The sequence below is a fragment of the Piliocolobus tephrosceles genome, chromosome 2 (genome assembly GCF_002776525.5).
Source record: "Piliocolobus tephrosceles isolate RC106 chromosome 2, ASM277652v3, whole genome shotgun sequence".
Taxonomy (NCBI): domain Eukaryota; kingdom Metazoa; phylum Chordata; class Mammalia; order Primates; family Cercopithecidae; genus Piliocolobus; species Piliocolobus tephrosceles.
Genome location: NC_045435.1, coordinates 6505417 through 6533224, shown reverse-complemented (window position 1 = coordinate 6533224; position 27808 = coordinate 6505417). Strand labels below are relative to the sequence as shown.

The 27808-nt window shown below is 39.1% G+C and overlaps 1 non-coding gene across 1 annotated transcript; it reads left to right on the top strand.

Annotated features, from left to right (window-relative positions):
• Positions 1-17244: 17244 nt before the first annotated feature.
• On the top strand, positions 17245-17350 carry LOC111545455. The gene has a single exon (XR_002732471.1). It is a non-coding gene; the product is annotated as a small nucleolar RNA U13 (small nucleolar RNA).
• The last annotated feature ends 10458 nt before the right edge of the window (positions 17351-27808 follow it).

Sequence of the window (27808 nt, the reverse complement as noted above, 5' to 3'; positions counted from 1 at the left end):
GCCTCGATAACAGAGAAAGACCCTGTCTCAAAAAAATAAGAAACAAAAATAAATAAGATGAAAAGATACACTGTTGATGGGATGAAACTAAGAGGAAAGAGGAGAGTCGTGGGACTTGTCCTAACAGGATAAAAATCTTCAGATGGTTATTTTAAAATGGAACTAATAAAACAAAAATTGATGGGGTTAAAACAGAAGTCTTAATATAAGGTTAGCAAAAATTGAGTGGACCAAAGGGGGCCTCTGCTGGTCCCTCATTAATAATGGACCCCCAAACCATTTGCCACATTTCTCGCAGTTGGAGGTATTTTAAAAGTGCAAAGGTAAAGTTTACTCAAAAAAAAAAAAAAAAAAAAAACCTACCTGGAATTTCCTGGGGCGATGATTAGACTGGTTAATCAAGGTATTGACAAAGAGGCCAGAGTCCCTTAGTCAGACCTCTGGCTGGAGACCCAAAGCCTCTTTTTTACACAAGAGAGGGTAAAATGGTCTGGGAGTGAGGAAGAGAAGTTCCTGGAACTAGAACATGCAAATGTGAAAGTTGATAGAATTATACAAGTTGGTGTATTTGAACACATGTTGTGTGAAATGGTTGCATCTCTCTTACTTGATTATATCATGGAAATGAACACTGTATCTGACTGGGAAATGTTTTCCCTACCTAGTACCATAAAACAGAAAGCACATAAGTCTGCCCTTCAAGCAATATAAATTGGACATGCTAAATGGGAACCAGTAAGATTCCCCAAGCCCACACAGTGCAGAGCAGAAACTAGAGTGCTATTAGGGACAAATTCTCCATTTGATAGCCCATTATGGAGTATTTTCTAGAACATATAGCAAAGGCCTATGAGTGCCTCCCAACAGCAACCACTGAGACTTTGGACTAGAGAATTTCCACTTGAGGGGCATTTGCTACCTTGCTAATGGGGTGGTAATTGAATCTACCCCATGGCTGAAGGACATAAAATGATTTTGACACCTGAAATATCAATCCTATGTCATTGATACTGATATGTCAGAGAAATTCTCTAAGGGGAATAGCAGTGCCCAGAAGTATTCCATAATACAATGAAAATGGTTTAAACATGATTTTGCTGTTCACTGGATGGATAAGGAAATGCAAATAAGAAAAAAATCAAAGTATTCAAATCCTTGGTTATTGAATGCCATAACCAAGTGATGAAATGCGAGGGGGAGCTACTCATAGCAGGAAGCCCTAGGACCGACTCTGGAACTCAGAAGGCGCTGCTGGAATCTATCAACACTTGGACAGTACCCCATGAGCATCTCTCAACTGACCAACAAGGAGCTGCCTGGTTTACAGACAGCAGTTCCAAGTGAATGCACCACATCCTGTTTGGAAGATGCTACTTTGATCAGATAATGCAAAAATGAGATCCTGTCATTTGCAATACCATGGATGGAACTGGAGGTCATTATGTTAAGTGAAATAAGCCAGGCACAGAAAGACAAACATCACATGTTTTCGCTTATTTGTGGGATCTGAAAATCAAAACAATTAAACCCATTGAGACAGAGAGTAGAAGAATGGCTACCAGAGGCTGGGAAGAGCAGTGGAGGGGTTGTGGGAGGAGAAGATAGTTTTGGGTAGAAAACAATAGTTAGAATGAATTAATAAGGCCTAGTACTTGATAGCATAACAGGGCCTAGTACTTGATAGCATAATAAGGCCTAGTACGTGATAGCATAACAATAAGTAGATTGTAACACAAAGGATAAATGCTTGAAGGGATGGATACCCCATTTCCCATGATGTGATTATTATTCACCGCATGCTTGCATCAAAACATCTTGTGTACCCCATACATATATATGCCTACTATGTACCCACAAAATTATAAAGTATAAGTTATTTAAAAATTGGCCAGGCATGATGTCTCACGCCTGTAATCCCAGCATTTTGGGAGGCCAAGGCAGAAGGATCACTTGAGCCTGGGAGTTCAAGATCAGCCTAGGCAACACAGCAAGACCTCATCTCTACAAAAAAATTAAAAAGAAAATTTTTGGCCAGGCATGGTGGCTCATGCATGTAATCCCAGCACTTTGGGAGATCGAGGTGGGTGGATCATGAGGTCAGAGTTCAAGACAGGCCTGGCCAACATAGTGAAACCCCATCTCTACTAAAAATACAAAAATTAGCCAGGTATGATGGCATGTACCTGTACTACCGGCTACTCGGGAGGCTGAGGCAGGAGAATCGCTTGAACCCAGGAGACGGAGGTTGCAGTGAACTGAGACGGTGCCTCAGTGACAGAGGAAGACTCCATCTCAAAAAAAAAAAAAAGAAAGAAAGAAAACATTTTTTCATTGTAAAATTTTTTTTTTTAAATAGAAGGTAACAACATCAGCTCGGTGGATAGAATTGCATGCTGTTTTTCTAACAGTAATGAAAGAATGGAACAGTGGTGAAAGTCTCTGTGTTTAGGTTTTTACTGACTCACAGGCAGTGGCCAATGACGTGACTATACACTCAGGCGGAAGGAACCCCTGATGATTAAAGGGATGCCCAAATGAGGCATGGCCCTATGGAAATTTGTGGGTGCATTAAAATAGAACAAGTCAATGCCCGTCAGAAGAACTCCCTCCAGGTTAGGAAAGTGACTGGAATCAACAAACAGATCTCCCCATGTGTTCCCATGGGCCACCTTTGTCCATGAAATGAGTGGATTTGGGGTTACTGCAGCAGTGTGGAGATGAGCTGAATTAAAATATTGGCCAGCCGTCGTGGCTCATACCTGTAATCTCAGCGCTTTGGGAGGCCAAGGCAGAAGGACCACTTGAGCTCAGGAATTTGAGACCAGCCTGGGCAACATGGCAAAACCCTCCTTTTGCACTCTCTCAAGCCTGCCAGTAAGAACTGTTCTGTTTCTCTGCAAGAGAGACACAGACTGCCAATGGATGTGGGGCTTATTCACTGGTAGGAAGGCCCTCAACACTGGCACATGAGACTGATGCTGGTTTTCTCTGGGGGCTACACATGGATCTTGACAGGATTAGACACTGACTTGAGAGTAGGCTTTGCTTACCCAGTAGATGAAAATGCTTAGAGTGCCAGAAAAAAACCACAACAGAAGATAATGCAAGGATTTGGATGGCTCGCCATCATTTCTTCAGATCAAGGAACACACTCTACAGCCCATAATGTCCAACAGCGGGCAGAGAGACAGCTGCTTAGAGTAATCATTTGATGGAGAAGTAGAACAGGCAATTAAGACATTGGTTGTCTAAAACAGAAGGAGCTAAAAGCAGGAAGGACTGGCCAACACGCCTTCATGAGTGTGTGCTCACACTCAGCATGAATGAGACTAGAGTGTCCCTGCTAGATTTTTTCTGTTTTTCTGGTTGACCTGGGGAAGAGTAGGTGAGAGACGCTGGTATGACGATGCAATTCTTGCCAAGGGAGGAGTACACTGGTATATGGACTATGTTTTTTCTTTTTTCCCCCATATCACCTCAAAAAAAAATTTTTTTCTCTCTCCTACCTGATGCAGTAGTCCTAGGACCAAGGGCTGCAACCACAACTGCTAGAAGCAGGGATGATTCCTAAGCAAGAAATCTTCACTGTGTTTTTAAACTGTGTCAGAATTCCTAAGGGCCCCGATGGGGGTGGATTGTGCCTTCACTCCATCTGGCAAAATTGGGGTTAAGAATAAATGCAGCTATATTACCTGGTGGTAAAAATGGCACATTCATTTGGAACCTATGTAATCCTTCTCGATATGAATGCTAATGAACTAAGGGAGAGGCACTCGCTAGACTAGTATTTCTGCAGGCAATCTAGATCAGCACAGTGGCCAAACCCAATATCCTTTCCAAAAGTGCCAAAAGTGTCAAAGTTGGGGTCAAAACAAATAATGAATGGAAAACAGGAGCAATAATAGCTGAGGGTAAAGAAATGAATAAACAGTTATAAACGGAGGGAAATCCAATATTACATTAACAACTTTAAAGAGTCTCAGAGCAAGAGATGGCATTGCCTCATAGCTCAGTTATTCGAGATGCCTGAAAGGGAGAAGCTATGTATTTGCCAATACCACTCTTGCTTTTGGAACCTGACAAGAATAAAAGGAAGCCTGCAAATCTAAGTGGCCTCAGCCTGGAGGACATTCATACAATATGATGGACTGGACCACTTATTAATGATTGTGTATCTTTGTTTTGCTATAAGGGATTCATGGTTGAAAAACAGGGAGTGGCCTGTGGTGTCATAATATATATTGCTATTCGCCCATGGTTCCTGGCCTTGTTACAGTTTTTTGTTCCAATGTTGGGTGTGTTAGGCCTCAGGCACAGGCCTCTGGCCTTCTCCTGCCCTCTTTTCATTTGCCCCAAGGCAGGAATCTACTCTTCCCATTCTTTCTGATTGTGAAGTTTTGTTTGTTTTTCTTTTTCTTTTCTTTCTTTTTTTGAGACAGAGTATCACTTTGTCATCCAGGCTGGGGTGTCGTGGCACTATCTCAGCTCACTGCAACCTCTGCCTTCCAGGTTCAAGCGATTCTCCTGCCTCAGCCTCCCGAGTAGCTGGGATTACAGGTGCCCGCTACCATGCCCGACTAATTTGTGTATTTTTTGTGGATACAGGGTTTTGCCATCTTGGCCAGGGTGGTCTCAAACTCCTGACCGCAGTTGATCTGCCCACCATGACCTCCCAAAGTGCCAGAATTACAGGCATAAGCCACCGCTCCCAGCCCTGACCGTGACTCTTAAGACCCTCCCCAGAGAGGAGAGAAGGAGAATTCTTCCAGGAATTCTCTAGGGAGAAGAAATGCTGATGTCATGAAGCTTCCATAAAATCCCAGGAGAACCGGATTCTAAGAGCTTCCAGATAGATAAACACATGGAAGTTCTTGGAGGGTGCCACACCCAGAGAAGGCATGGACGCTCCTCACCCCTTCCCTTATACCTCACTCTACACATCTCTTCATCTGTATCCTTTGAAATATCGTTTGTAAGAAACCATTAAACATAAATGTCAAGAAAAAAGAAAAGAATTTGAGTCACGAGCTTAAGGCAATGCTTCTCAAACTTGAGTGTGCATCAGAACCACTTAGGATTCCACAGAAATACAAAAGATCCTCAGAGACTGGTATGAACACCTCTATGAGCACAAACTAGAAAACCTTAAGGAAATGAAAAATTTCTGGGAACACACAACCTCCCAAGATTGAACCAGGAAGATATTGAAACTCTGACCAGACCAATAACAAGTTACAAAATTAAATCAGTAATAAAAAAGTTACCAACCCAAAAAGCCCTGGTCAAGGCAGATTCGCAGTTGAATTCTACAAATTGTACAAGAGCTGGTACCAGTCTTACTGAAACTATTCCAAAAAATTGAGGAGGAGGCAGCCTTCCCTAACTCATTCTACAAGATCATTGTCATCTTGATACCAAAATTATTAATGGTGTGGAATCTCATCGACTTATATTTTAATATTTGGTGAGAATATGGACACAAAGCACTTGTGCTTCTTACTGCAATGCTACATTGTCTTGAGGAAAAGCACCAGTGTGTGTGAGTTGTGAGTTGAAGTAGTTGCTTTGTTTCATGGAACACTATATTCATTTTCTATTGCGACTGTAACAAACTGCCACCAAGTTGGCGACTTAAAACAAAACAAATTTATTATCTTACACTACTGGAGGTAAGAAATCTAACATGGGTCTCACTGGGCTAAAATCAAGGTGTCAGCAGGACTGTGTTCCTTCTAGAGACTCTGGGTAGAATCAGTTTTCCTGTATTTTTCATCTTCTATAGGCCACCTACTTTCCTTGGTTCATGGCCCCTTCCTTTATCTTCAAAGCCAGACTCACAGCATTTTTAAATCTCCTACTGCTTTCTTTCACTCATAAGGACCCTGTTGACTGCAGTGGGCTAAACCAGGTAATTCAGGATGATCTTCCTGTCTTAAGATCTTTAACCAAATTACATCTGCAATGCCCCTTTTGCCATGTAAGCTAACATATTAACAGGTTCTAGATTAAAACAGCCATTATTCTGCTTACCGCTATCACCACTATCACGTGAAAGAATGAATAACAGACAAACAGTGGTTATTCAGTCCTGGGTATTTGGTATTTTCTCAAAATAAACAAAGTAAACCTGTAACTTTAGGAAAACCACTTTTTTTTTTTTTTTTTTTTGAGACAAGGTCTCACTCTGTCACCCAGACTGGAGTGCAGTGGTGTGATCTCAGCTCACTGCAACCTCTACCTCCTGGGCTCAAACGATCCTCCAACCTCAGCCTCACAAGTAGCTGGGACTACAGGCATGTGCCATCGTGCCTGGCTAATTTTTTTTTTTCAGAGATGGGGTTTCTTCATCTTGCCCAGGCTTGTCTCAAACTCCTGGACTCAAGGGATGACTACCGAATCTATCCATGATATCATAAGGGAATCTGCTTTAAGTAGATGGAAAGTTAAGGAACAGTCCCCAAGACCACCCTCATTTCTGGTACCAATTGTAAGTTCAAGGGTTCCCAAGACCACCCTCAAATTTGGTAACTTGGTAGGACTCACAGAACCCACTGAAATCTGTCATACACATGATTATGGTTTATTACAGTGACATGATATAGATTAAAATCAGCCAAGAGAAGAGAGGCATGGGACAGACTATTTGAGTCAGGGTTGGGCGCAGTGGCCCACACCTGTAATTCCAGCACTTTGGGAGACCAAGTTGGGCAGATCACCTGAGGTCAGGAGTTGAGACCACCCTGGCCAAGATGTCAAAATCCTGTCTCCACAAAAAATTTAAAAAATTAGTCGGGCTCGCCTCAGCCTCCCAAAGTGCTGGAATTACCGGCATGAGACTCCACGCCTGGCCAGGAAAACCACTTATAGTATTGTTACTAAAGATAAAACTCAAATTTTCAAACTAAAATTAGAATTTTGGAAAACTTGTGTCCAACACAGTGAACTTGACAGCCTCCCAATACTTAGACTTCTAATGAGATTAGTAGTGTGATTTCTTTTAGACATTAAATAATGAAATGTGTCCACATTTGGAGGATCTGAGTAGCTAAGTAAACCAATGTTTTTCAAATGACCACTGCATGATGTTACAAAATCATGCATAGGTAAGAGATGACTCAGCATGGAAGATGGACCAATGGGTTAAAATGTAATTGAGTATGAAAAGTTTATGATACGATTTTAGACTCCACATTGCAATCAACCTTTAAGAAACTACCATTTGTTAAATTTTGATGTCGTATTTCAAAAGACTACTCACAATTATCTGAAAAGGCTATAAAAATACAATTTCTTTTCCAACTGTCTGTCTGTATTAGGCCAGATTTAGTTTGGATACCTCAATTTTTAAAATCATAACAAAATGAATACAGAATAAAGTAAGAATCCAGCTATCATTTTGTAAGTCAAACATTAAAGATATTTGCAAAAATGAAAAACAATGCCACTCTTCTCTCTGACTTTGTTTGAGGAAATCTAGTTATTTTTTATTTAAAAAATTAATTATGTTAACATGCAATGGGTTTATTATTATTATTATTTTAAAGGAGTAAATAAAGTTTTTTTAATTTCTCAGTTTTAATTTCTAATGTGGTAAATATTGACAGTTATAACTCACATAAACAAAAGCTCTTCAAAGCCTTCAACAATTTTTAAGACCGTGAAGCCGACCTGAGACCAAGTACCACTAGTCTACCCTTTGGCTACCAGAGCAGGGAACAGAACTAAAGTGGTAACAAGGAAGAGCTCAGCCACAGTAATCCTAGTAATGGTATCAAGTGACCCTGAAAAATGCAATCTGAATAATCTTTTCAATGCCCTCCTCCCAGGGAGAGGAGGTCCCAGCACTAAGGCAGCTGAGATGAGGTTTGGAGGAGGTAAAGAGGTATAGTCAGAACCCATCAAACTCTGGGAGAACCCATCACATGCCCCATGAGAGCACCAGCACTTTTGACACCTACCACACAGAGGGCATCAATTAGCTGTTCAGGTTTAACTAAAAAAGCAAGAACAATCAATAAAGTGCAGCATTTGTCTCTTTTCCTCCCTCTTATCAAGGCTCAAACCAAATGAGAAGTTAGAGACTTAGAAGAAGAGGGAGAATTCCAGAGGAAGATCACATACTCCCACAGTGAGGGGGGTACAAGACTGAAAGAGAAGACCAAGACCTACCCCTCCCACATCAAGTCCCTCTAGCTACAAATCTGGCTGGTAATGAAAAAGACTGAAACTTTAAAATTGGAACTTTAAATTCAATAGATCCTCACTAACCAAAGGATCTGGAAAGCTACCGAATCTATCCATGATATCATAAGGGAATCTGCTTTAAGTGGATGGAAAGTTAAGGAACAGTCCCCAAGACCACCCTCATTTCTGGCACCAATTGTAAGTTCAAGGTTCCCAAGACCACCCTCAGATTTGGTAACTTACTAGGACTCACAGAACCCACTGAAATGTGTCGTACACATGATTATGGTTTATTACAGTGACATGACATAGATTAAAATCAGCCAAGAGCAGAAAGGCACGGGACAGAGTCCAGGAAAGTTCCACTCATGCAGCTTCCAGCTGTCCTCTCCCATGAGAGTCGCAGACAGCATTAACTTGCCCAGCAACAAAATGGAACGATGCACACTGAGTACTGCCAACCATGGAAGCTCGCCCCAGCCTTGGTGTCCAGAGTCTTTATTGAGGCTCTAATGTATACATGATAACTGCTCACATAACCAGTAACACATGACCAAAACCCCCACCTTAATCACACTGTTAGACTATCCAGTGTGGCCCGAGGTCCCCAGATAAACAAAGACATTTTTAGCAGCAGGACATTTCAGGGACTCAGAGAATTCCTCCCAGGAATCAGTGCAAAGGCCAGATCTCTCTTTAGGTGAGTTTTATTACATTATTATTATTATTAAGACTGAATCTCGCTCTGTCACTCAGGCTGAAGGGGCAGTGACAGCTCATAACTCGTTGTAACCTCAAACTTCTGAGCTCAAGTAATCCTCAGCCTTAGCCTCCAGAAAGTCAAATTATTGGCTACATAGTGGAGAAGGGAGATTCAACTTAATAAAGCTAGTAGTAATGACTGGCAAGAAGTAAAACAACTTCACGTTTGTGCTTCACCCACTGACAATAACACGTAGTCTTTACCCTTCTTTCTTGTGACCTAACTTGCCTCGCTTGAACCTCGGTTGGCACTGGCCTGAGTGCCTGTGCATTAGTATAGCCTGTGCATTGATATAACCTACACATACACCTCCCGCCTGACAATGGAAAACACCAACTAGTCTAGGCAGAATCAGGCAGGAGTGTGTGCAAAACTCCATGTGATAAAATTCCAACATGACACCCACTCATTTTGATTAACAAACTCTTCCTAAAATATATCAGGAAAGTTAGGATTTCGGTATATGTCATTCAACCTTCTGTCATTAGTTTTATCTTACTGTTTTTCATCCTGAAAGCTGGATTAAAACAGTTGTTTGTAGGAAATAGAAACTAAAATATCATGAATCACAGAAGTTTTCTCCAAGCAGGTGAGTCTTTGAAGCCACTTCTGTTGCTGACTTTTCTTACTTATATATATTAGTGTCCAGAGCTCCTGGAATTTCTCAAGAGCTACCAAGAAAAAAAATCTTCTCAAGTGATAATCATTTAGTAGTGTCATTTAGTAGGATCAACACGTTGAGGAAGATTCTGAAGCCTTACTTGTGTTCTGTTTGAAAACATGTGGTAATGCATTAGTAAGGTCAGTCATGGCCGCAGGAGAGCATGGTAGCATTAGTACCTTCTAGTTCTCATTCTGATCTAATATTTAACCTCAGGCCCTGACGCTGCTCTTGGGGAAACTGGGCCACTTGCAAACCCTTAAGTTAAAATCTGTGGTTCTTCATCCTTGCCCACTTACTGGCCAATCCAGCCTTCCCATCTGTTTCTCTCCTGGTGATGTTTTACTCCTAGTGATGCAAAGACTATATACCATTCAGCAAGCATCACTGGCTCTGAGGTCAAGGATAACAATTGGTCCCTCACAGTTGTGCTTTGGGCCAGTTCCTCAGCATGTTCTGAACACCCTGATCCAGAAAGGAGAGGACAGAAGTAGCCTTTAATTTCTCCAGAGCAGTGCTATGCAAGCACCTCCACCCCTAGTAACCCAAGAGCATCCATTCTTACCTTCAAGGTTCTGACCATATTGGCACCAGCAGCATCATTTGTGTGTTTACTATGTGCCAAACAGTGAGCTAAGTACCTTTAATGCTCACGTCGATTCTATAAGTTACATATTATCATTGGCTCCACTTTATAGAAAGAAGAAACTAAGGGATAAAAAGATTTAAAAATTTACCCAAGGTCAAGTGAAGTTTTATGTGGTTCACCTGAGTCCAGAGATTATACTTTAAATATTATGTTATATTGCTCATATCTTGCAAAAATTAGCCATGCACAGTTGTGTTCTGTGTTTAAAAATCATACAGACTACGTATTCTATTCTGCAATAAGTCTGGGTGTGTTTTAATTTAAAAATTATTTACATCTCATACACTGTAGTAAAGTTGATCCTCCCACAAGAGATGACATGATTATCCTGAGGCTTGATGTTCCCCCTGGGACACAAGTACACTGTGAGAGAAACAGCACCAAGGCATTGGACTTTGCTCTACCTAATGATAGAATCTGTAAACTCAGAAAGCTTATGTTATCCTCCATACATCCTTGCTACATGTGAGACTATCAGCAATGGGCTGGGAGCTTAAAGAGAAAGAATGGCCAGAATACTCTAGGCAAAAAGAAAAGGAGGAATATTTTAGTTTGAATAATAAACATGCGAGTTGAAAACATTTGAAAATTACCCCACTTCTTACTTTTATAGAGAAAACAGAGGACATAATCATTATTCACTAGAAGGAGCTCATTAAATATGGTCCTATATAAATGATCATGAAAGTAATTACTTTTGGAAAAGCCATAGGCTCCATGTTTTCCGCAGCCCAAGACCCCAGGGCCTTTGTCCTGTCATCTTTCCTAACATCAGTGACACATGTTTTACATCTAAGTACTTAGAGGTAAAAGTTTTACTTTGTCTCAGATCCTCACAGGCATAAACTTGTAGGCTTAATAGCAACAATGCATTGTGTTGTGGGTTACATATAATAACAAGCATGAAATAACATATAGCATATGTCAACAGTCTATTCTATACTGAGGCCAAATTCCATAAAGGTCAATTCTCTGGGGATAGGACTGCACTGTATCTGCCACATGGTGTAACACTGAATACCTCCAGTTATGTGTCACCTCCTGAGGAATGTGATATTAATCTTCACTATTTGATGAGTACCCTTCTGAAATGTATATAATTTTTTTAACTTTTATTTTAGATTCAGGGGTTCATGGGCAGGTTTCCTCCATAGGTAAACTTGTGTCAAGTGGGATTGTTGTACAGATTATTTCATCACCCAGGTATTAAGCCTAGTACCCGTTAGTTATTTTCCCTGATCCTCTTGCTACTGCCACCCTCCACCCTCCAAAAGGGCCCATGGTGTTTTGTTCTTCTCTGTGTGTCCGTGTGTTCTCGTTATTTGGCTCCCATTTATAAGTGAGAACATGTGGTATAAAACCACATTTTCTTTATCCAGCTATCATGGATGGGCATTTAGGTTGATTCCTTGTATTTGCTATGATGAATGGTACTGCAATGAACATACTCGTGTATGTGTCTTTGTAATAGAATGATTTATATTCCTTTGGATATATAAATTAGTCCAACCATTGTGGAAGACGGTGTGGCAATTCCTCAAATGAGATTGCTGGGTCGAATGGTACTTCTGTCTTTAAGTCTTTGAGGAGTTGCCACGCCGTCTTCCACAACGATTGGACTAATTTATATTCTCACCAACAGTGTATAAGCATTTCTTTTTCTCAACAATCTCACCAGCATCTGTTATCTTTTGACTTTTTAATAATAGCCATCTGACTGGTATGAGATGGTGTCTCACCGAGGTTTTGATTTGCATTTCTTTAATGATCAGTGATGTTGAGCATTTTTTACATGATTACTTGCCACATGTATATCTTCTTTTGAAAAGTGTCTGTTCATGTCCTTTGCCTACTTTTTATGGTGTTTTTTTTTTTTTTTTTTTTTGTAAATTTGTCTAAGTTCCTTATAGATGCTTTGTCAGATGTTGTATTAGTCTATTCTCACACTGCTATAAAGAACTACCCAAGACGGGGTAATTTATAAAGAAAAGAGGTTTAATTGACTCACAGTTCTGCAGGCTGTATGGGAAGCATGGCTGGGGAGGCCTCAGGAAACTTACAATCATGGCAGAAGGCGAAGAGGAAGGTAACACGTCTTACACAGTCAAAGCAGAAGAAAGAGAGTGAAGGGGGAGATAGTACATCAAACAACCAATCTCGTGAGAACTCTGTCACAAGATGGCACCAAGGGGATGGGGATACTGCTAAACCATCAGAAACCACTCCCATGATCCAATCCCCTCCCACCAGGCCCCACCTCCAACACTGGGGATTGCAATTCCACATAAACTATGAAAACACCAAGAGTAATTTAAAACTATAAAAAAGCAAGAGTAATTTTAAAAATCCTCATGGAATTTTCAAACTGGAAAGACTCCCAAGTTCAAACTACACCCTGAGCCCCCAGCCCCCATTTACAGATGAGGCCACCTAGGGCTCAAAACGTTGAAGAACTTGCCCGAGGACACATTAATACCAACCCGCAGGACCAGGACTGGTACAATAGCTGTTAAAGTCATCCCAGGCTGAGACTCTTTCTGCTTTCCTATATTTCCCATAATTTAAATATTGACACAGCGTCCAGCAGGGGTGAGCAAACTTTCCCGTAAAGGACAAGACAATACATAATTTAGGCTTTTCAGGCCATGTGGTTGCATATGGTCTCAATTAATTCTGCCATTGTAGCATGACAGCAGCCATAGGCAAAACATGAGCTAATGGGTGTGGCTGTGTTGAAATAAAACTTAATTTGTAAAAACAGGTAGCAAACTAGATTTGGCCTGTGGACAGCAGTTTGATGACGCCTGGTCTAGAGAAAAAGAACTTTCTCAGACTTCTCAGACTTACTTTCTCAGACTTCTGATTCACTTTCTTCATGTATTACTCAGGCTACGGCATGAGTGAGCGTGGAAGAACAAGGTACATTTTGACCGATCCCCAAAGCTCCTAGAAAAGTTAGAAAACCCTTCCCAACCAATACAGAAAATCATTACAATCACATATATGCACACCCCAGAGAGAGAAAGGGTGAAAGGGTAGGGAGACAGGCTAACAGGTGAACATTCTGGTAGTTAATCTGCTGCCTCTTTTTCTTACTAGCTATTTAATGAATGAGATCAAATCAAGTGGCCAAGCTTCCTTGTTTGTTGGTATCTAGGGTACTCATTAACTACCTATAAATCTCTGCTGCTCTCTGGTGGTAGAAGACATTTCAGAGACGTTGAATACTGTAGAATTTAGCAAGTGAGTTCTCAAAATTTGGGGGGACACTGAAGGACTAAATGAGTGAGACAGGGTATTTTCAAACTTACTAAACAAAATCATAATTGAATCCCTGAAATATTTCTATGAATGATTTTCCTTCATCACAAATCCTCATTTTTTTTTTCTATCAGGTCCAAGCATCGGTTTTTCTGATACCTGAAGCGTCCATTATTTTTCTTTCTCTAAAGCAGGAGCATCATAATTAATAAACATGGCTCAGAAGAAGCTTTAATTCTTCCAGAACTTTTGAATAAAGCACAAAAAGGCGTAGCAGAGAGTCAAAGGAGAATAAGTGTCTACCTGGCAGCTAGCTGACAGCAAAGGGGCTTTTAATGCAAATGACAATTTCAACTCGTGCGTGTAGCTGAACATCAACAGATTTTACTTCACCTCGGTGCTGTTTTTTTTTTTTTTTTTTTTTTCTAGTACCTTAATCACACCAGAGAAGCTGAGAACCCCATCTTCAGTTTCCCTGTCACTGAAAACTGTGCTTCAGGGATGGGTTGACATTTTATACCAGGAGACTAGTCAGACCACTATTTTCATATTAGACGGTGTATGGCTCCTGGTGACTCAAGCCAAACGTGGGTGGGGAGATTCCAAAAACCAGAGATAAGGAAGAGTAGGAACAAGTGAGCTTGAATCTTTTATGGGCCCAGGGGCTGTGCCTAGCTTACCCACTGTGGTTAATACATTCCAGCTCCTGGAACAGAGACTAATACATTGTAGGGACTAATATGCTTTTACCAAGTGAGTGAGGAAATAATTGAATGAATCATTCGTGTTTATGAGAGTGGTTTATACGCTGTATAGCACCCTATAAGTAATCATTGCATTCGTACTAGAAGTAGCAAAGAAGTGAATTACAAAGCAAGAAATAATGGCAGGAAATAGCACATCTAATATGGAAAGAAGTTCTTTCCAATCCACAATTTCATGTTTCCTTTCTCAGTATCACAGCATCACAAAACTTAGGACTTAGAAAGGCTTTTAACACTTTCGTTGTCCAAACTTCCACTGACGTTCTTTATTCAGAGTTCCACAATATTCCCACCAAACGGTAGTCACCCACCCTCTGCTCAAACACTTCCGGAGACAGGAAGTCGATGTCTGCAAAGACACTCTGTATTTTGGGTGGGGAAGGGAAGTTGAAGCCATAGGGCAGTGTAGAAACAGGAGATTCCAGAGTCATGCTGTTCAATAGGTCGCCACTATCCACCTGTGACCACTGAGAACTTGATATGTGGCTAGTCCAGACTGAGGTGTGCTGTGATTTTTGAAAACTTAATACAAAAAAAGGATGTAGAATATCATTAATTTCTTATAATGATTACATTGTGAAATCATAATATCTTGTATCCACTACGATAAATACATTGTTAAAATTAACTGTACTTTTTTCTGTTTATCTTTTTAATGTGGTTACTAGAACATTTAAAAGTACATATATGGCTCACATTATATTTCTACTGGATGGCATGGGTCGAGAGAACACATTTTGTCTTTCTTTCAATTCAGCAAAACAAATATAATGTCTTTAGGAGACACTAATATGGAAACTCTGGTCTGCTTTGAGTATGAAAATCAAAATCCCTACTCAATAATTTGAATCCTGTCCCCTCTTTTATGGTACTTGTGTCTGTGTCTCTTCTTGGCTGTGAAATGGATAAAATATTTTCTTCTTTTCCCTATCTCTACAGAGTCATAGACTCATGATGAGCCTCTCATAATGACAGTCTCCTGTTGTCCTGGAAACAGGGTACAAGGAGAGCTGCCTCAGCTCAGTGAAAGGAAGGATTTTCTAACAGAGCTCTCCAGAGTGAGAATGATCAGCTTGACTCAACCCTACCCCAGTAGGTGAACTCTACATTTTATAATATCTGAAGTATCATCACAGCTAAAAATAGGAAAGGAAGAAAATGTTCTCAGAAACTCCTGATAAGAAAACAATAAATCTTAATCAATGATTATAAAGTGTACTATTATTTTACCAAACTGCCATAGCTTACATATATAAATCACAAGGAATAATTATTGAGTTGAAAGTGCCTATGATATTTAAGACAAGTGTAATCCTTAAGTAATAGGATGATAATTCTATTCTTAAAAATCCATTTGAGTATCATTTGACATTGTACCCGCACTTTAAAAGTTTGAGCCTTTTTAACTGGTTTGTTGAACAGGCTTGAGACAGTAGGTAAAACATAAAATAATTTCACTTTACTTATTTTACTCCATGTGATGAATATGTGCATGCCCTGTGAGTATCTCCTACTAGCTTTAGAGAGAAAGCACCCCCGCTTACACATATCCCCCACCACACACACACAAACACACACACACACACACACTCACAGGCTAATGTCTCAACTCTAAGGATTTCCCCTCCTCCAGTATTCAGACTAAAGAGATTTGGGTTGGGGTGAGAAGAGTCTGTATTGATTTGGGCAGAGTCAGATCTGTCCCCTCTTCACAAGCCCTAGAGGGTTATCTTCTCCGAAGCTGTGTTTTCACAAGCCCTAGAGGCTTATCTGCTTCAAAGCACAACATAATTTGGCAACTGAAGTGTCCAAACTGTCAACTATGAAAAACGGTTTTAGGCAATACTTGAATTGCCATGTGACCCTAACACAGCAAATAACGTAGGAAATGTAAAAAATGCATTTTCTGACATTTACAGCTGTTGAACTTGAAGTTTAGTAACAAAGTGATTACAGGTGATTGCGACTGTCTTTAGAGGCTTTTAAGACCAGAAAAGAAGTCTTATCTATTTGAGCAAAACATTCCTTTTGACAGCAATAAAACTGAAGAAAGTCTCTAAGCTCCTTCCGACTAAAATTTAGGTTGCTAAGTTATTTCATGCAGACTTTCAAAGAGTGAGAATTTTCTTATCTTTAAGAATCTTTTCTTAAGGGTATTTCTTCCTATATTAGGGTGCAGAATTTGACTGGACTGCTGAGATAAGTGCTGTTCTCTCAGTTTTAGGTCTAGGCACTCCAGGATACCTAGTTTGATTTCCTAAAGAAAGAGCAAACAATTCATTGTTTTACATAAGTGGGGAAACACAGCAGTGAGGTTTCTCTGCCAGGCACACGACCAAGTTGTCTGACCACCTGTAATCACAGTAGAAGTAGAGCATTCTCCTCGCTCTGTTCTATCAGAATTTGGCCCAACATAATTGAATAATTTTTAAAAGTTTGAAATAATGTCGCTCATTGGTTCTCCAACTTAGCAAGCATCAGAATTACGTGGAAGACATATTAAAACACATAATGTTTGACCCCATCAGCCTAGCTTCTGATGCAGCAGATCTGGGTGACATCTGAGATGTGCACTTCGGGAATGGACCCAGACAATGCTGATGCTGCTGGTCCAGGGACCCCACTTGGAGAACCACGGATCTAGATACAGATAATTATAATGAAGAAGTGCAGAGAGAAACGTGAGCAAGAGCTGTTCTTTGAGAATTCTGATTGAGGACTCCTTTCCAAAAACAGATTTAAACAACTTATTGAGATCATTCTGCAAACTATTAAACCTAAGCATAAAAATATGGCCCAGAAAAATGGGTTTTCCATGCCTGATTAAATGAATGACTTGCTAATGTGGAGCATAACGTTTGATTTAAAATATAGCCATTATGCATGGTGATCATTTCCATCAGGGAAAGCCCTAGAAAAACAAACTGTATTCCTCAGGTTTCAGTGTAAAAAACAATTCTCAATCCTTTTGTAGTTTATAAACATAACGATTGGGTTTTCATATGTATGTGTGAAATGTGCTTCCCTCAAACCTTGTTACAGTGTCAGCACATTACCCTGTGCTGACATGAAAATAATAAAGTAAAATAATTATCCTTTCACTTTCAACAAAAAGTGGTTCTTTTTGTTCCCATAATATATATTTTTATGTTTAAGTACCCTTAGCTTCAAGTATCTTTATTTTTCCTTTTTAATAGCTTAGATAATCAATACCAATGCTTCAAGAAACTTTAAAAGAATAATTTTGCAATACTATCAAATACCTAGGATTTATATTTAAAATCTGGTTCACTTTGAAAATCTAATGATCTTCCAAATTATCTAAGTTTCTGCAGTGGTAGTTAGGATAGGACTTGTAACGTTTATAGGACTGGATATTCAAGTTTTTAAATCTAAACTATCACTAAAACATTTACACAGGTCCCAAATGAATATTAATATGACTAATGTCATCAAATGAATCTCTAATTAAGGCTTAAGCAATCTTTCTAAAATGGTATTAGGAAGATGGCTTTCCAAATAAGGTGAATTGAGCATGCTCCCAAAATCCTGCAGATAAGGTATAAATTTAGTTAAGGCAAAAAAAAAAAAAAATTAGGGAGGAAAATAGACCTATGAGCTTTCTTGACAGCAAATTGAAAGTCAAGAATGTGATGTGGCTGCCACTACAAATGAACACTTTCCAGGTAAAGAGATGCCACACCCATTTTATTCAGTGGTAGGCATACCTCTTCTGAAATGCTGTATTGATTCTGCAGACGTCTCAGGAGACTCATCAACAAACAGGGGAGGCTTCAGAGATGGCAAGGATGGTAAAGGGTCTGAAAAAACATGTCTTTTGGGGAACATTTGAAAGAACTTACAGTGAATGATTAGAGAGAGTTGGATGTCGCAGGTGAGGGCCACACAGATTCACGAATGATCTCTTGAAATATTTGAAGAGCTGTCAAAAAAGAGAATTTTAACTTCCTCTTTTTCCCAGCAAATGGCAGAATAGAAACACATGAGTGTATCAGGAAGGTTAAGAACACAGCTTTGAAATCAGACAGTGGATTTAAGACTTGGTTCCAGCCGTTATTGGATATGTAAACTTGGCAAACTAGTTGTTCATTAGAAAAAAAGCAATATTAGAAGCACCTCTCCTTAGGTAAGGACTAAATTAAGGACTAAGTGAGATGACAGATATGATAGACTCAGAACAATGCCTGACAAGTGTTCAGATAACCATTCGCATCAATTAATTTAATAGAGATGCCTGAAAATGCATTGAGCCACTTCTAGAAGGAAATTTAGCAAAGACAAAATTAACATCAGCCAGGGATGCTATGGTAAGAATCCCGGCATTGGGTAAAAGAACTAGGTAACCTGTAAAAACCCTCTCAACTGTGAAGAAATTCTTCACAGTTGTCAACTAGTGCTTAACTCTCCGTCCCCTGTGCTCACAGCACTTTGTTCAACCAGTATTGCAGAATTTATCACACTTTTTCGTCAGTAGTTATGAGCATGTGTGTCTCCCACATAGTTGGTGAGCTCCTCAAGGTCAGACTATGTTTCATCTATCTTTGTTCCCTATGCATCTTGCCCAGTGCCTGGCATACAGCAAGCATTCAATAAACAGTTGTTGAAGAAAGAAGATGCTCAGGGCTCAGGGCTAATGTCGATTCCTGGCTGCTTCTCTATCTGTGTGACAATTCCTCCAGGAAAGGGCCTAGCTAATATTCAGTCCAGGAAGCTTTTGAATTCTTGTGGTTATGCTAGAAATATGACTTGGCGGGCATTACTTTTCTAGGTGAATAAACCATTCTAATTGCACAGCATTGAGTACATTGTGAATTTATGAAGTTTGGACCAATTCCTGATCCCCAACGTGTGAAGACACCGCCTGGCCACAGGCTGTGGCTCTTTCAGTTTATGCACATACTCTCTGCCGTCCTGTTCTCCAGCTGATGAAGTGGTTCAGTCCACACTCATGGAAATCCTTACGAACACCTTCCTTTTTCTGTACTAGAAGTTCCTAAAAGTGGTAAGAGGCTTAAAATTGCACTCCAGCTATTGTACTGAAAATTAAAAAGACACCTGTTCATCTATCAGGAAACTATGCTTGCACGATTACTAACTCTGATTCTTGTAGTGCCTAACTTCTTCTCTGGATAAAACTGAGGCATCTTTCAGATCCCAAGACTTATTGACCTTTAATGCCTGCCCAAGTACTTACCAAAATATTATTGTTCTTTCAGCCACTCAATAAATACTTGATGAGTAACTAAGAAGTACCCTAATGGCATGACAGCTTCCAAACTTGCCTAAATTATACCCATGGAGGAGCTTATGAACTCAAAGAAAGTGGTTTAACTGACATTCAGTGGAGGAAAAATGTTTTAATACTTTATACACTGAATTAAACCTGTTCTTAAAGAACCAAAACTCCCCAAACTACCTAAAAACTCAGGATGGGAGATGAATAGAAGTAGCAAATGAACTGCCTGCCCTGGTAACCCACAGCATTTTGCCATGTGATTCTAAACAAACTGACAGTGGGTCTGTTCCAACACCACGTGCTCCCCTGTTCTGGAATGTAGTGAAGGGAAAGTCTGAAGGGAAAGCCAATCTTGGCAAAACCTCTTTTGTTCTCTCACATATTCCAAAGATGTGAGGCTTAGGGAGCACTCAAGTCCCCAGACCTGGGCATGACTAAACCTGGCTTTTACAAAATTCAGAACAATTTCCCTTCTGTTTCCAACAGTGCATGCAGCACTGAGAACACAGAACTACCCAAACCGCAAAAACAAGAAAGTACATGTTTTCCATCAGGACCAGCTTCTTCAGCAGTAATCAGTTATTTCTTTCTAATATTCTTAAAGCCCTTTCTCTTTCTATTAGAGTGTATGAGGTTTTTGGTATGAAAAAAAAATCTTTTCCTACGCAGCATTCTTCCATAAACTTTTTAATTCTTTCTGTCATTTGTTTTCATTTTTTATGTGATTTACATTCTACCTAGTATATTGTCTACCCCCACAGGAGTTCACATATCTATATACAGTCTATTACCTTTGGCCAGTGATGATCAAAAGGACTTTTATATACTTTCCTGATAATTAGCAAAAGAATGGCTGAGGAAATGTAAGACATAATGTAACCACCCTAGTACCTAGTGATTCTTGTTACTATTTATTACTTACTATTGTGATGTATGCAGTGAATTGTTTGTAGATTTAATGGTTTTGTACCCAGGGTTCCTCAGTGCAGTGAATTTAGATTTCAGTTAGTTCACAATAATTTTTGCAAAACTAAGACTTTCTTAGACAATATTGTTAAGGGATTATCTTGTATCCAGAGTTCATCGGTCACAGCCACTTGGCTAAACAATATTGACATTTGTAGTGACCTGAGGAAAAGCCTGAACAAACTTGACACCTTCCAGAAATTAAAAGGGAAGGACCTAACATAAATGTTACCCAAAAAGCCAGGTAAAGTGCTTTTCTCAGCAGGGTGATCAGAACACAGGAACTGCAGGATATCTGAAGATCAATTAAGAAACGTCATCCCTGTTCCAACTCAACATAGTCATACCAGTGTTCTGCTTACATATGCAAGGAAGTATAAAATTGAAAGGAAAGACAACTTTCAGAGAGGTATGTTCTTTACAGTCACCGAAATGATGTCAAGAATTTTCACAGCCAGCCGCTCATCTGACAGATAGTGACCTTGAATGTGGAGAAGCAGATTGGGCCCAGCATGACGCAGAGTTTGTAATGGTACTCATAAATGTCCATGAGTAAAATAGGAGTCACTCCAACCGTGGTAAACCCACACTAATAAAGATAACTTTCACAATAGTTTTTTCACAAAACCCTGTATATCCAAAATGTTCACATCCCCAGCCATGCTGCAAGATGATAAAGCTATTTCTGTTTGCGTGGCCAAAACTGGGTGTGCAATTACATAATGTGGCTCATCTGAATGGAAGAGCCTCCTTATAAAGGGTGTTTCCACAACTCCCTTGAGAAGGATCAATTTCATGATAGTAGAATTAGTCCCACTCTGTGGATACTGGTGAGATAATCCAGCTACAGAAATTAATAACAAATTCCCCATGGTATTCTAGAAGGAACTCCAAATATATGAAAGAAGGAAATGGTGTCACTCCATAAGAATCAAACTTTTTCTTCAATCCATTTAATTTTTTAAAAAAGGAACAAAAAAACGACGTTGAAGCAAAGACTGAACATCAACTGTACACTCAGAGGATCCCACTGGTTCTACTATCGACAAATAATGATGGTAAACAAGACTGAAGGCACGAGGTGTGCTCTGGCAATGTGGCCCTTAGGTAGTAGACATTCTCAATGCACCAAATCTAGATTGTTCTTCTTGGAATCTGCAAAACCTGATCATTCCCAAGTACATCAACAGATACAGGACACTGTGCATATATACTGAACAAAAATATTTCTAATTCTGTGAATAGTATTAAGGAATGCTTCACTTGCAAATTCTTATTGTCCCTTAAATAAATTTCATTGCTTTATAGACACTTTGCTTTCTAGGATTCCAGATCTGCTCATGATGTAATGAATAGTAATTATAACACAGCATTTGTAGTTTGTGATATAATTTTTCATAAATATTATCTCATTCAATATATGTGAGGTTGGACTTACTATTTTTTTTTAATATAGTTATGGAGTCTCACTCCATCACCAGGCTAAAGTGCGGTGGCGTGACCATAACTAACTGCAATCTCAAACATCTGGGCTCAAGCAATCCTCCTACCTTAGCCTCCTGAGTAGCTAGAATTACCTGCATGCACCACCACACCTGGATAATTTTCTTTAAATTTTTTTTTGTAGAGACAGGGTCTCATGATGTTGCCCAGGTTTGTCTTGAACTCCTGGACTGAAGCAGTCCTTTTACCTTGGCCTCCTAAGGTGTTGAGATTATAGCATGACCACACTTCTGGCCAGGACTTCTTATTATTCCCAATTAAAAGATTAGGACATTGAGGTTCAGAGGAGTAAATTATCTTACCCAAGATGACACAGTCTATGAAGAAACCCAGATTTGGATTCCTATCTTCCCAGAATTTTTTTACCTTTTTTCTCTACCATATTGTCTCTGACCAATGATGAGATGGATCGAAAAGTTTAAAAAGGAACAAGTTAGAAGCAGTCATACAATGTTCCAAAACACAGGTGAAAGCAAAAGATATATAAAACCATAGTTATGCAACTTGTATTTTCCTTTCACAAAAGGCAGCTACTGCTGAGTCTTCATCACCTATAGGAAAGGCAATCCTTGGCAGGTCTTTGTCTAAAGACAATCTCCAGAATGTCAAGTAATGTTTACTTCAATTTTGAGCTAGCACATTAGCATAAATATAAATTTCTGTTTCTTACCACTGATATTTTATCTAATTATTTTGGATCTGAACTCAACCATAAAATACCAGCTGGCACAGAGAAACATGTTATTACTACTTATATATTATGTCCCATAGAAGAAAGATTTGCACTCAGATTAACAGAGAAGCTTTGGGGGTTACCATGAAAGGCAAGAATTTCCAAAATAATTCTCCTATCAAGCCTTGACAGTTTATTCTATCATCAAGCTATTGTTAGATCTTTTTTCCAAATATAAGCCTTTTTAGTTTCTTTGGTTACTTTGGTTACTACATAGGCTGTCCCTAGAGTCTTTAACTCAGTGCCCATGACTTCCTGCTTACAGTAGAATTGCTTGCTGACGCCACTAACACTGCCATAAGTGCAGCCTTTTGTGAAGATTTATGTAAGAAACACTATCCAACTCACCTTTGCAAGCTGATCAAATCACTGGTTGACTTTTTCATATCTTAAGCTGGGTGTGGATGGAGGCGTCTGGAAGAAAAACTGATGGAAAAACTAAAGTTTTTACAAATAGTGAGCATTATTTGGATAAATAATAATGGTTATTATTGGTAAAACCACCTAACCATAGAGGGTACCTTCCCTCAATGTCCCCAAAGTCCATTGTATCATTCTTATGCCCTTGTGTCCTCATATCTTTGCTCCCACGTATCAGTGAGAACATATGATGTTTGGTTTTACATGCCTGAGTAACTTAACTTAGAGTAACAGTCTCCAATCTCATCCAGGTTGCTACAAATGCCGTTAATTCATCCCTTTTTATGGCTGATAATCTCCTTGCTTTTTATATGAGGAACTCAAAATTCAGAGAAGTAACTTGACCAAGATGACGTAGTTATTTTGAGGCTGATCTATGGCTCCACAACTGAAAGTTAAGTCCTAACCACCCTCTTTCCTCAAATAGTGCTTTTTCCACTCTGCCTCACGGTCTTGCCATTTGTAGTACAAATGTCAGATAGTTTCATGTTAATAAGAGTCCATATTTATCACCATGAACCCTGGACCCCATTTGAATGGAAGGGATTTATGGTCAGGAAATTTATCTGGACTGTCACTATTTTGTATCTCTTCATCACCAAACAAAGAGCCATTATTAATGAATGGTGCAGAAGATTAAGGACATCCTAGTCTGGATGTTGAAAACACCCTGGCCATCTAAGTTTTCAAGATGCCCCTCTACGTTTAACAACAGGAAGTAGTTCTGTTGACATATTATAAGGCAGTTTTTCAAAAGTTGTCTTAATATCTTCTTTCAGATCTAAGAATGTTTAACACAAATCAGAATACATTACCTGTTTTGTTTTTGTTTTTGTTTTTCCACATTAAATAAGTTGTCTTTACTTATTTTTAACACAGATCTGGAACTATGGAATCTAACTGAGGGAGCATTATATCATTAACAGAAAGTTTCTGAATCTTGTGTTGTCCATCCCATTCTTTAAATTATACCAAACTACTCATGCAGCATTCAGCCAGAAGCCCATAAAAGCAAGTCACAGGCAATCCTACTCTGTAAACCTGGAATTGCCTTGTTTTGTTCCTAATCTTGTTCTTGCTCCACTCTACCCCAGTTTGGTCCAGTTTCCAGTCCCTGTCTTATCATTTGCATTCTATGACTCACTTGGTCTTTATCAATTAATTTTTGTTGCTCTATCAAACTGTCTCTACTGCTCTTTAAAGTGTCAGCTCCTCCTGGCTCCAAGTGCTTCAACTCACCTTCTCTCTTGCCATTCCTTTGGACCCCAAAATTGCACAGAGAAGGATTTAGAAATATGTCATATGAGGTCAAAGCAGCAGACAGGTCAGTGTGTGGCAATGCCATGTTTACAAGCTATGAAGTCACTATTCCCTCCCAGGGAAACTTGGCTACCATTCCTATTCAATGATGCTTTTCTCTTAGACCAACTAAGAACTCAAGTGTCTGAAAAAGTGAAGAAAGATATCATTGTTTTCTGAACTTTACAACTGTTGAAGGTGATGGAAATACTTGATGCCTCTTTCATACTCATGTGATGGCCTAGGAACAGCTTTGAAAATGGATTCCAACATGCTTATTGAAAGAATGCTCCTGCTAGTTAATTTCCTTGCTAAAGGGTTCAAAATTAGTAGTTGTTCCTCTAAGTTTATGCAGTGATATGCTATGGTGATTTAGGGTAAAATATCCAGACTAATGTTTACAGCAAAAGAAGACTTGTTTATCCTTATCGTGTCTTCCAAAACCCAGGTCAACATTTTGAACAGTAAGACACACTGATCTGTTCACTTTTAGTCATTTATTTTTTCTTTGACATTTATTGTTAAAGAATAAATTAGTGAATAAAGAAATCTATGATCAGGGTCCTAAGAAAGCGTGAATCTACTGTGGGCGAGGCATGGATCTGGAGCAGTGTTTGTGCACATACACACGCATGTGCATATGGATACACATATGCATGTTTTAGCAGCAGAAACTGATTTGCTTCCATGTAGATATTAAGGTAAAATATCCAGAGTAATGTTTATAGCAAAAGAAGATATGTTTATTATTATCTTGTCTTTTAAAGCCCAGGTCAACATTTTGAACATTAAAACACACTAATCTTCTATTCACTTTTAGACATTTATTTTTTCTTTGACATTTATAATTGAAGAATAAATCACTGAATAAAGAAATATATGGTCAGGTTAATTATTTAAATAATAATTACTGGCTTCTCATTTTGTGTAGTATTGACAAATCTTTATTCAATAGGGACTTTTATCACATAAAGCAAATATTTTTTCTAAGCATTAAAGTATAATCATACATCGAAACAATCCCCCAAAATGTGTAACTGAGAATAAAAAAGAATATCTTTAAAAATTAAAGTAAAAATTCATTGTTATAGTGACATTCCAGTACTTTGAATAAACATCACAAAACTCACTTGAGGCTGGGCACAGTGGCTCATGCCTGTAATCCCAACACTTTGGGAGGCCAAGGTGGGTGGATCACCTGAAGTCAGGAGTTCAAGACCTGGCCAATATGGTGAAACTCCAATCTCTACAAAAAATACAAAACTTAGCCAAGTGTGGTGGCACATGCCTGTAATCCCAGCTACTTGCAGTGGGTGGGGGAACTGAGGTAGGCTTGAGCTCAGGAGATTCAGGCTGCAGTGAGCCATGATCACACCACTGCACTCTAGCCTGAGCAACAGAGTGAGACCCTGCCTAAAACAAAACAAAACAAAACAAAACATAGAACAACCTCACTTGTACTAACTCATCTTTGATTTTAAAAATAATAAAGGAGACCCTGACCAGATTAATTTGAGCAAAGAGGTGAGTGGAAAGTCAGGCCTGAGCACACTCGCTTGCTGGCTGCTGAGAGCCCCTCCATCCCAGACAAGCAGGAGGCCTGGTCTGGCTAATGCCCATGCTGTCAGTCTGAGACCCAGCTTAGCTGACAGTATGAACAGATTGACCAAATGGAAAGAAGGCTGTTGTCAAGTGAATGTCAAGAAAGTATTTAAAAAAAAAAAAAAAAACTGAAAACCTCAATGAAATCAATCTACTTCCAAAATCTTTCTTAAGGAAACATTCAGAAATGCAGAAAATATGATAATATTCCTTATAGTGTTAGTTCTGACAATTTAAAAATTTGAAATAATCTAAAACAGATCACTATATGTAAATGGCTACAGTAAGTTTTGGTAGGACCATCTCAGAACTCTCAAAGAACATGCCAAGGGGGGCCAAACCAGTCACCTAGACTACTGAAGTTGACTAGGGAATGTGAAATCTCCTGATTTTAAAATATTGACAACTAATTCAATCATTTTAAATATTTTAAAGTCCAAAGAAAATATGTCTATGGGCCGTACTTGGCCCCCATATCATCAGCTTGCTACATCTGATCTATAGTGAAATGTTTTTGAAAATCATTAAATAATTTTAATGACAATCCTCTTTGTATAATATCTGGAGAAAATGAGTGTTACTCTAATTACTTAAAATACATATAGGTAGAAAAAAGGACTAGCAGGAAAGACATCAAAACAATAATAGCTATTTGTAGAGAGAGACTATTGATGGTTTGTTTTCTTCATATTTCTATGTAATTCAAAATTAGTTTCAAATGAGGATTTATTATTTTATAATAACTTTTTAAAACCATCATAAAGAATGAAAAATACATTTGCTCAGCCCTTCATCAGGGTTCAGCATTAATGCTGCATTACTGATTGGGTGATGTCCTTAAGAAGGGGCAACACAGAAAGGATAATGTCTGTTCATTTTTCCGATCAGTCATGCTAAATTTTGTGTTGAAATGACTGTGAGGCCCCACAGCTGTGAATTGCTGGAAGACAAATTTAACATCTTTAACAGATTGAGAGCACTGCTGAAGGCAGTTGTAAAAATAATGCCATGAAATATTGCATAAAAAGTACTTAACACATAGACACACTCAATAAATGGTATTTTAAATAAAGTATTCAGAATTAGTAGGAAGTAGTGGCGCCTCATTCTCAAATGAGAACTAAAAATGAGGGAACACATTACTTTTTTAGTCCAAAAATAGGCATTTAAGAGTGAAACCAGAAATAAACTTGCAAAATGGATAATTGACAAAAAAAATATAATTCCTGTAAACATAAAATCAATCAATCTTACCAAAAAGAGAGTAGCAACAACATTCAATGGCAGTTTGCTCTTTATGCTGATATGGTTTGGCTCCATGTCCTCACCCAAATATCATTTCTAATTGTAATCCCCACATGTCGGGTGAAAGACCTGGTGGTAGGTGACTGAATCATGAGGGTGGACTTCCCCCTTGCTTTTCTCTTGATAGTGAGTGAGTTCTCAAGAGTTCTGATTGTTTGAAAGTGTATGGCACTTCCCCCTTTGCTCTCTCTGTTGCTCCAACATGGTAAGATGTGTTTGCTTCCCCTTTGCCTTCTGCCATGATTGTAAGTTCTGCCATGATTGTAAGTTTTCTGAGGCCTCCCAGTCATGCTTCATGGTAAGCCTGTGGAACTCTGAATCAATTACAACTCTTTTCTTCATAAATTACCCAGTCTCAGGTAATTCTTTATAGGAGTGTGAGAATGGACTAAACAAAAAATTGGTACCAGGAGACTGGGGCACTGATAAAAAAGATATCTG